The sequence below is a fragment of the Leucopleurus acutus genome, assembly GCF_964270905.1.
Source record: "Leucopleurus acutus genome assembly, chromosome: 16".
Taxonomy (NCBI): domain Eukaryota; kingdom Metazoa; phylum Chordata; class Mammalia; order Artiodactyla; family Delphinidae; genus Leucopleurus; species Leucopleurus acutus.
Genome location: NC_139158.1, coordinates 73,633,010 through 73,643,716, shown reverse-complemented (window position 1 = coordinate 73,643,716; position 10,707 = coordinate 73,633,010). Strand labels below are relative to the sequence as shown.

General features: G+C 44.5%; 1 pseudogene across 1 annotated transcript; it reads left to right on the top strand.

Moving 5' to 3' along the window:
- Positions 1-331: 331 nt before the first annotated feature.
- Positions 332-1,225, top strand: LOC309972797 (methylsterol monooxygenase 1-like; annotated as a pseudogene). Its single transcript has one exon. The product of its transcript is annotated as a methylsterol monooxygenase 1-like (transcript).
- Positions 1,226-10,707: the final 9,482 nt, after the last annotated feature.

Below are 10,707 nucleotides of genomic sequence, written 5' to 3'. Positions count from 1 at the left end.
GTTTGTCCTCAATTAATTTTTCTTCTGATGACTTGGAAAATGTATATTCTGTTCCTATTATCTTTATATCTTTGACGCACATAGTTAAGCATATTCTTAATCAACATCTAGAGTTAATTAACACCTGTATCTTCCCACTAAATAAAATGAGAATCTTAGCATGCTTTTACTTTTCTCTCCTACCTCCTTCCCAGATTTCATACCTCTCAACCCCATGTTATCATCTTAGCTTTTAGTTAATTATTATAAGTAAAGATACTTATTTAAACTTAAAAATAAACCTTTCCCAGCGGTGTGCAGAATTATAAGGATGTCTGCAGAGATTTGAAAAATGGCAACAGATGAAAGTATCAGCATCTTTAGTTCAGCATCCTTGGCTGTGGAGTCACTTTTACCTGAGAATCCTCCGCAGGAACCATTTTAAAATGCTTGGAACTATATGGTGAATAATTATACAAAGTTCCAGATGGCAACATGGGGATGCCTCATAGTTCATGAGGTCCTTTATTTCTTGTTCTGTTTACCTGCATTTTTGTTTCAATTTGTACCTTACATGAAAAAGTACAAAATTCAAAAGGATAAACCAGAAACGTGGGGAAATCAATGGAAATGTTTTAAAGCACTTCTCTTTAATCACTTTTGTATCCAGCTTCCTTTGATTTGTGGAACCTATTATTCTACAGAGTATTTCAATACTCCTTATGATTGGCAAACAATGCCAAGATGGTACACGCTTTTGGCAAGATGGTTTGGCTGTGCAGTGATTGAGGATACATGGCACTACTTCCTGCATAGGCTCTTACACCACAAAACACTATATAATCATATTCATAAAATTCATAAAAATTCATAAAAAAATTCATCATGAGTTTCAGGCTCCATTTGGAATGGAAGCTGTATACGTACATCCTCTGGAAACCCTAATTCTTGGAACTGGATTTTTTCATTAGAATCATGCTTTTATGTGATCATGTTCTTCTTCCTTGGGCCTGGGTGACCATTAGTTTGATAGAAACTGTTGATGTCCATAGTGGTTATGACATTCCTCTCAACCCTTTAAATCTCATTCCTTTCTATGCTGGTTCTCGGCAGTCAGGATTTCCACCACATGAACTTCATTGGAAACTATGTTTTGACATTTACATGGTGGGATAGACTTTTTGGAACAGACTCTCAATTTACTGCCTACAATGAGAAGATGAAGGTTGAGAAAAAGACTGAATAAACATCTCACATAAACCTTCCTGGAGATATACATTTCCTGAATTGAAGCTAGTAGCTAACATTGCTTCTGGGGAGTGGAAATAAACATGTCTTGGTTGCTAAGTGATAAAAAATACATTAATAACTTTTAATTATCTTCCTAGTGGGAACTTTTATATGTTTAAGTACAGTTTCTCTGAGGAAGCTTTAAAGGCCATGTTGCTAACCTCACAAAAAGGATTTAAGTAATGGAAGGAGTATTAATGTAGGTCTTTTCCCCAAGTTGTACTATAGGCCTGAAGCTGAAATTGGTCTTCAAACCTTTTATTTTATTTTATTTTATTTTTTAACTTTACTTTTATTTATTTATTTTTGGCTGCATTGGGTCTTTGTTGCTGAGCGAGCGGGCTTTCTCTAGTTGCAGTGAGCAGGGTCTACTCTTCATTGTGGTGTGCGGGTTTCTCATTTTGGTGACTTCTCTTTGTTTCGGAGCATGGGCTCTAGGCGTGCGGGTTTCAGTAGTTGTAACACATGGGCTCAGTAGTTGTGGCTCGCGGGCTCTAGAGCGCAGGCTCAGTAGTTGTGGTGCACAGGCTTAGTTGCTCCGTGGCATGTGGGATCTTCCCAGACCAGGGCTCGAACCCGTGTCCCCTGCACTGGCAGGCGGATTCTTAACCATTGTGCCACCAGGGAAGCCCTCTTCAAATCTTTTAAATATATAGTGGCCATTTCAAGAACTCTTAGTAGCATTGAACTTTAAACACTTTTTTGGAATTTGCTTAAAGATCAAATGCCATGGTTTGAACCACACCAATCTGTACAGTGTGAGGGAGTGCTAACTCTGAAACAGCCAGCACTGGGAATTTCTACTCTTATCTGGAGCTGACCAGTTTGGGGTGATTCTCTTTCTTTGAGAAGTCCTTTTTGATTACAATGTACTACTCTTATCTATAAATTAAGGCATTTCTGAATTGATGAAAGACTATTTTAGTCTAAAGGTTTTCAGGTTACTTGAATTTTTTAAACACTGGGCTTTATTTCTGCTACGTACCCTTTCATTTTTGCACATCAAGTTTTCATTATACTTAAAGCTGTATCTTGAAACTTTGTGTACTGACTTGCTGTATTTGCACTTAGAGCTATTGAAACAAATGATTTTGTTTGATTAAATAAATAAATGAACCTTTCTGGTTTCCTTGCTTACCTGTGCTTCTTATATCACACATTTTCTTCCTAAATTTATTTTCTCTTTGTTGGAGTATATCTTCTACACCAGTGGGCTCTCAACCAGAGGCTATCCTGCACCACTTCCCAATGTAGGGGTGTTTTGTATTGTCATAGTGATTGAGGAGGAATGCTACTGGCATTTAGTAGACGGCAGTGAAAGACACTAAGCAACCTGCAGTGTGGGGATCTGTCTTACACGATGAACAATTGTTCCACCCAAAATGCCAGCAGGACCCTGTTGAGAAATGCTATTCTGTATGGACTGTGAGTTGCAAACTTTTTTAGTCTGCTTGTGTCTTAAAATGTCTTTATGATGCTCTTATGTTTGCTTGATAGCTTGGTTGGGTAAAGATTCCTAAATTCACAAGTATTTGGCCAGAGAAATTTGGAGATATCATTCTGTTGTTTTCTTGCTTACAAAGTTGCAAATGAGAAGGCTGATTATTGTATTCTCATTCCACCCTAGATAATTTTATTTCACTTCCTTTTTATCCTTGGTGTCCTGAAATTTCATCATGATGTAATTAGTTGTAGGCCTTTGACAGTCTTCTTGTAAATTACAGGACACAATTCCTGTGAACTGTAGAGGACCTAAACTAGGTCCTCTCAATATAAGAGCTCATGTATTTAAGTTTTAAGAAAATGGCTTGAATTATTGCCTTGCTTCAGGGATTCTCTCCTTCCTTCACTTTCTTCTCTCATTCTGTAACTCACGTTAAGCAGACAGTGAACTTGTGCATCTCTTTCTTAATACTTTGTTCATACTTCCCATGTATTTCTTCTTTTGCACTGCATTTTGGGAGACTTCCTTAGCTTGATCTTCTGGTTTACTAACTAACTCTTCAAACTATTTTGCCCTTCAACCCATCTATTGAAATTTTTATTTTTAAAAGAATTACTAGTTTTATTTTAAAAAGAAAAAAAGTTTTCATTTACAAAACTTTGGGGTGCTTTTTAAAAACATTGATGTGATAAGCTCTCTCATGTGACCAAGCTTTTCATGATACTTTTCCTATAGTCTGGTTCTATTTGCTTTCTTAACTCTGTTTCATCACCTGTTAACCAGGAATAATAATACCTACCACTCCATTTCATTGTGATGATTAGAGTTAACATAACATGATGCCTGGTATGTAGTGAGCTAAATACTTGTTGGATGAATATACAAAGCAGAATAATAAATGTAAAAAATCTGGCACATATATAGGCCCTCATTAAATGGAAGCATGTTACCATTATTATTATTATCCCTGTTAGTATTTGCTGAGACAGTGGCATTCGAGGATTTTACATTCTTGGTTTCAACCAGGTGAGAACACCGCCACCTCTCCCACGCCCAGATCCACGACACGGACTGCTTTGTAACTTTGCCGAGGCACGAACTTGAACTACAAATTGGCAGGCTGGTGAGTGGGAGTGGGAATCTGCCCAGCATCTGTCTCCCAAAATGGCTTTTTATGTTTTTATTTAATATGTGAAGCCAGTTAACCCTCACCACCACCCTGAAAGGCAGGTGTCATTATCCCCGTTTTATAGGATTTGAAACCTGAAGAAATTCACAAGGCAGTGGTTTAGGCTTCTGCGCTCAGCAGTCAGACAGATGGAGTTCTTTCTGACTCAAGAAATGGATTCTCTGGGGCTCCCCTGGTGGCGCAGTGGTTGAGAGTCCGCCTGCCGATGCAGGGGACACGGGTTCGTGTCCCGGTCCAGGAAGATCCCACATGCCGCGGAGCGGCTGGGCCCGTGAGCCATGGCCGCTGAGCCTGCGCGTCTGGAGCCTGTGCTCCGCAACGGGAGAGGCCACAACAGTGAGAGGCCCGCGTACAGCAAAAAAAAAAAAAAAAAAAAAAAAAAAAAGGGAAGACCAGGTCCTTTTCCTCTTCCAGGCTTGCAGCTCCTGTGAGTACTCCCCCTTCCCCTTAGCAGAGACTAGAAGGGAGCTGCTGGCAAAGCCGCAGTGCAGTTCTCAGAATCCCAGTGCCAGCACCACAAAGCAGCGTGTGGAAAGGTGGGTTTCAGCTGAGAGACAATAGCTTGATAACTGAATAGGTGACATTCTATGCTCCGCGGCATGTGGGATATTCCCGGACCGGGGCACGAACCCGCGTCCCCTGCATCGGCAGGCAGACTCTCAACCACTGTGCCACCAGGGAAGCCCTTCCCCATTTTTTAAAAAATTTATTTTATTTATTTATTTTTGGCCGCGTTGGGTCTTCGTTGCTGCGCACGGGCTTTCTCTAGTTGTGGATAGTGGTGGCTACTCTAGTTGCGGAGCACGGGCTCTAGGCACGCGGGCTTCAGTAGTTGTGGCTCGCAGGCTCTAGAACGCAGGCTCAGTAGTTGCGTTGCACGGGCTTAGTTGCTCCGTGGCACGTGGGATCTTTCCGGACCAGGGCTTGAACCTGTGTCCCCTGCATTGGCAGGCGGATTCTTAACCACTGCGCCACCAGGGAAGCCCTCCCATCTTCTTTCGTGGGATTCCTGGGAGCATCACCCCAGCATCACTCATTGACCTTGGCAGTGGCCATTTCTTCCTGTGACACCAGTTGAATCCAGTTTGCAGGTTTTTAAACACTATCAGAAGGCTTCTTATGCCCCTGCGGACACCAGCACCTGCTGTGCAGCACCCCGTCGTCAAAGGTCTGCATCCCACACTCATAGCCCCTCCTCTGAGCTCAGACACCAGCACAAGCTGGCCAGGAACCCCTCCTCAGAGGTTTCTGAAACCACGTCTAAGTTTTAATAACGCTGATGTCTTTCCTTTGTTCCTTGAGCCTTAGAGGTGGTAGATGCTTCCTGCAGTCACTGCCTCTGTGGCAACATCGAGTTCTTTTGATCCTTTTTAGTTATCTACTTAACAACTTTATACCTAGTTAATAATGCTTTATATTGATTGATCTCTTTGAAATAACTGGTGTCGTTTCTAACTCCTGACTAGATAGACCCTGACTCATACATAGCCTGGAAGGGGTAGACCATCCCCTAGGCCAAGATGTGACCGTACACCTAAATGAAGACATAAAATCTCCAATGGAAGTGGGTGAACTTCAAAAGAGGATTGGTCAGCCATTGAAGACTGGACCAGCGAGAGCCAGCGGCACAGACCTCAGCAGGACATCCTCAGCAGTGACAAGAGGACAAACCATCGTCATCTGCAGCCTGGATGACTGTAAGGAGCTCTGTTGGAGGATGAGACCACCACTCAGGATGGCAACCAGGTAGATTTAGTGCTTCCTTATGTACAGGAGCACATGGCTGCTCAGCATAGCCTCATGAGCAAAGCAAACGGTTAATCTTACATAGGTTTGGGGAAGAGTTTGCTTCGGGATTACATTGGTTCCAAAAGCGGGAGTGGGGTGATGCCAGCCTCAGAAGCATGTTCCTTTCAGTGAATCCACTGCAGATTAGCTGGTTTTCAAAGCACAGACTGTCACTGATTGGTTGGTTTCAGAGGCAGGATCAGTGACATGAGTTGCCCTTGACCTGTTAGACAGGTTTAAGACCAGTTCTCTTGTTTATTTATTACTAGGACTATAGAAAAATCAGTCTTTTCCTAGGAGTGCCCAGGCTTTTTAATATTCACATCCCATTTGGTCCTCCTGCTTCCATCTTTGAATCCTACCAGCCATTCTCAACACAATCTGATCACAGCACCCAAGAGATCTTTTTGCAAAACTCAAATTGGATCGCGTCATTCCCCTGCTTCCAACCCTCTCATGGATTCCTGTTGCACGTAGAACAAAACTGAAACTCTCCACAGCAGAGCTGACAAGACCTGCATTAGCTGGCTTCTCCCTGCCCTTCTCTTCCCTTTGTTTGATCTAACGACCCAGTTCAAGTCAGGATCTCTCCTACCTCCAGGTCTTCCCACATTGCTGGCCCTTCTGCCTGGAACACTCTCCCCTTCACTCTTCACCTGGAAAACTCCTATTCACTCATCAAGTCTCAATATAATCATCACCTCCTCAGAGAGGACCTCCATGACTGCAGTCCTTCTGCTTTAGTTGCTGAAATGTGGGGAAATGAACCTAATCATTCTCCTATAACATTTATCCCTGTTTATAGTAACACATTTTTAAATTAATTAATTAATTTAGTTAGTTATTTGCTTGTTTGTTTGCTGTCTATCTCCCCTGCAGGGCTATGAATGCTCTGAGGGCAGAGACTGCGTTTGTTTTGCTCACCACTATACAACCAGTGGCTGGCGTACACCAAGCACTCAGCAAATATTTGTGGAAAGAACAGATAAACTCTCAAGTAGGGGAGTCTTCCTACAATAAACAGGAGCCCCTCCACATGGTCTCCTCCCCCAGCCAGACCTCCACGGCCAGGCCCTCTAGCAAGATTAATTTTCTGGCCATGGCATGTGGGATCTTAGCTCCCTGACCAGGGATCAAACCTGCGACCTCTGTAGTGGAAGCATGGAGTCTTAACCACTGGACCTCTAGGGAAGTCCCGAGAGTGGGTCTTCATTTCTTCTACCATGGCCACCTCAGCTTCTCAAGAAACAGGCACCTGCTCCAGACAAACCAGGCCAGTTCAATAACACTCACGGAGGTGTTTAGGGAGCAAAGGAAGCATCGGCCAATACAGGAACCCTCACCCCACACCCAGGCTCTGATCTCTAGGGCTGGGCTTACAATTAGAGGGATGAAGACAAGGGATGATGAGTCAAAGGGGCCCTGGGTCAGCAAGGCTCCCTCACTCTCCCCCCACACCCAACACACACACACACACACACACACACACACCCCACATCTGTTTGGCCATTAATAACAACCCCCAATAACTGAACGCCTACTCAGAGCTACAAGCGGAAACTTTACTTGGGTTTACCTCATATAACTCCCTCACCAGCCCCACGAGTCAATTTCTAGTATTATCCCTATTTTACAGATGAGGATAATACATTTCAGAGAGGTCAAGCAAACTGCCTGAGGACCCACGGTAAACATGGCAATACTCAGCCTGCATAGCCACAGCAATCGTCAAAGTAGTGAAATTCCCACGCATTATTAGCTGGTAAATAGTAGATGCCTCAAACCCCTGAGCGTTTTCTCCACTCCCCCAGCAGCCCTGACCTCTCCTGCCACCTCTAACCCCTTCACCGCCACACCATCCAGTAACTAAAGGGTTAAAGCAAAGCGGCCCTGGAAGGGGCAGAGAAACCCTCTAGGAATCTTCTCCAGCAGCTGTCTGTTCTGATCCGTCAGTAGTCATGCCTCACTGGCTGCTAAGTATTTCACATTGTTATTTAGGATGCTCTGCTTCTGTTGTAACTAAGATCTTCCCGCTGGAGAATTAGATCCAGGGAGCCCAGCTTCGCGTTGGCCAGGGGCTCATCTCCGGTTTGGAGGGAGGCAGTGGGCTGTAAGAGCAGTCCCCCACCCCCTTCCCCGCCCCCGCTTGAGTCCAGAAAGCAGCAGATTCACCACCAAACCCTAGTGTGCTTGCCATTTTCTAAGAAATTATTGAGCCATTGCTGTGTGTCCTCTCTCAGTGAAGCCATTTACAGGGTACTTGCCGGGGCGGGGGGGCGGGCAGGGCGCTCCGGATCTAAAGAATGGCCATTTGGTGGTTTCCAGGGCATGGACGCCAAGGTTAGAGTCCACTTGTTCAAGCCCCAGACCTGCCACTTAAGAGCCATAGAGCAAATGACTTAACCTGTCTGTGCTTCAGTTTCCTCTTGTGAAAAATGGGAGTAATAATAATAATAATTCTGACTTCAGCGGGTTTTGGTGAAGGTTCAATTAAATGCAGTATGTAAAGGTCCCTAAGAGTAAATAAAATTAATGTAAAATCCTTAAAACAGTGCCTGTCCCTACCCTAATGCTATATTGGTAAGTGGTAGCTATTAGTTCTGTTTACTAGGTGTGCTAGCCATTTTGCGAATCTCACTGAATACACTGAATACGGTCCCCTGATGCCCTGCCGCAACACGCGCCCGCGCGCGCGCACACACACGGAGATACGGATGCTGGTAGATGATTTCCTACGCCAGCAGAGGGCTCCGGGCTCACACAAGTGGCTGGAGCAGGTCCCTGCTGGGGCTGACAGCTGACAGCTCACCAAGGTCTCCACCTCCCACGCCCTGCTCCGCTTCCGCTCACACACATGTAAGGTAAGCCCCCAGTTCCTGGAGGAACGATCTTCGCAAATTAAGTTATCGTCCGTTATGTGAACCCCCAACCTGCAAGAGCTGAAGCTAGACTTGCTGTCTGCCTCCTGCCCTTTGCTTCCCACTGAAAGAACCAAGTCACCATGACTTCTCTTAATGACGCTTTAGTCGCCTGGTTTAGTCATTTTTCTTCTCTTTCTGAGGCAGAGAGATGTCTTAAGGGAGACAGCGCAATGTTGCAGGAGAGACCCAGGTCTTGAAATTAGAATTGGATTTTAATATTGGCTTCACCACTCCACCAAATAACCCTGGGCAAATGGCTAACTCTCGGTGCCTCAGTTTCTTCATTTGTACAATAAAGGTAATAAGAGTATGTACCTCATAGGAATGTGAGGATTGAAGGAGATAAATCATGTAAAGACCTTAGCGCAAAGTCTCATATGTAATCCCGGCCTAACAAATGTTTAACGAAAAGAGTGAAACGCCCAGGTGTATTGTTTTCAGTGATGAGTATAAAGAGAAGGTCATGTACTGTGAGGTCAGACTGACTTGGGTACAAAACAGGCTGTGTGGCAAGTTTCTTTGCATCTCTAAACCTCAGTCTTCCTCATCTGTAAAATGGGCACCCTGGGGCTTCCTTGGTGGTGCAGTAGCTAAGAATCCACCTGCCAATGCAGGGGACACTGGTTCGATCCCTGGTCCGGGAAGATCCCACATGCTGTGGAGCAACTAAGCCTGTGTACCACAACTACTGAGCCTGCACTCTAGAGCCTGCGAGCCACAACTACTGAGGCTGTGTGCCATAACTACTGAAGCCCGTGTGCCTGGAGCCCGTGCTCCGCAACAAGAGAAGCCGCCACAATGAGAAGCCTGTGCACTGCAACGAAGAGTAGGCCCCGCTTGCCACAACAAGAGGAAAGCCTGCACACTGCAACGAAGACCCAATGCAGCCAAAAATGAAATAAAAATCATAATAAATAAAAGGACAGCCTAGAGCTCCATTGAAAATTGGCAGTTTGTTTTTTTTTAATAAATTTATTTATGTATTTATTTTTGGCTGCATTGGGTGTTCGCTGCTGCACATGGGCTTTCTCTAGTTGCAGCAAGTGGACTACTCTTCATTGTGGTGCATGGACTTCTCATTGCGGTGGCTTCTCTTGTTGCGGAGCACGGCCTCCAGGCACACGGGCTTCAGTAGTTGTGGCTCACGGGCTTAGTTGCTCCGCGGCATGTGGGATCTTCCTGCACCAGGGCTCGAACCTGTGTCCCCTGCACTGGCAGGCAGATTCTTAACCACTGTGCCACCCGGGAAGTCCCTAAATTTCACAGTTTTAAATGAGATCATGTATGTAACAGTCCCCAACATAAGTCTTGGCACATAGTAGACCCATAATAAATATGGGTTCTATTTCTTTTAGCAGATAAATGTAGGTTTCGATTTTTATGAGCCACCATATCAGAAATCCTTCTGATATGGTGGCAGGAATTGTATTTCAACAATAATTGTTTGTGAGAAGGGACATGCTTAACTTATGAGTGTTTAGGAAGATTCAACCATAGCATGAGTCAAGTTCATAGAGGCCAGTTATCCATGGTGTCTTTTTGTTTATTTGATGGTGCAATACATAAGATATTGACCATGTACTATGTACTAGATACGCTCTACGTGCTGGGAATATAGCCAGGGACACGACCATCAGCATCCCTGCTGTCATGGAGTCTATAAGTAACGTGGAAGTCAGAAAACAAAGTAGTCATATGACATCAAGTGCAATAAAGGAGATTGGAGCAGGATAAGGAAACAGAGTGGGGTTGGAGGGGCTGGATCAGAGAAGATAGGGTGGTCAGGGAAGACTTGCCTGAGGAGGTATTAGACCGTGACCTATTGAATAAAGTGAAGAGTAAGCCATGTGATGATTGGGGAAAGAGCATTCCAGGAGAGGGAACAGCAAGTGCAAAGGCACAGAGGTGGGAAGAAACTGTGTTCAAGGAATGGGAAATTAGAGCTGTAAGACTCAAGCAGAGTGAGCTATGGGAAATTAGAGCTGTAAGACTCAAGCAGAGTGAGCTATGGGAAATTAGAGCTGTAAGACTCAAGCAGAGTGAGCTACGGGAGCGTGGAAAGTAGTCAAGTGCCAGACCATCTGAAGTCTTTTAGA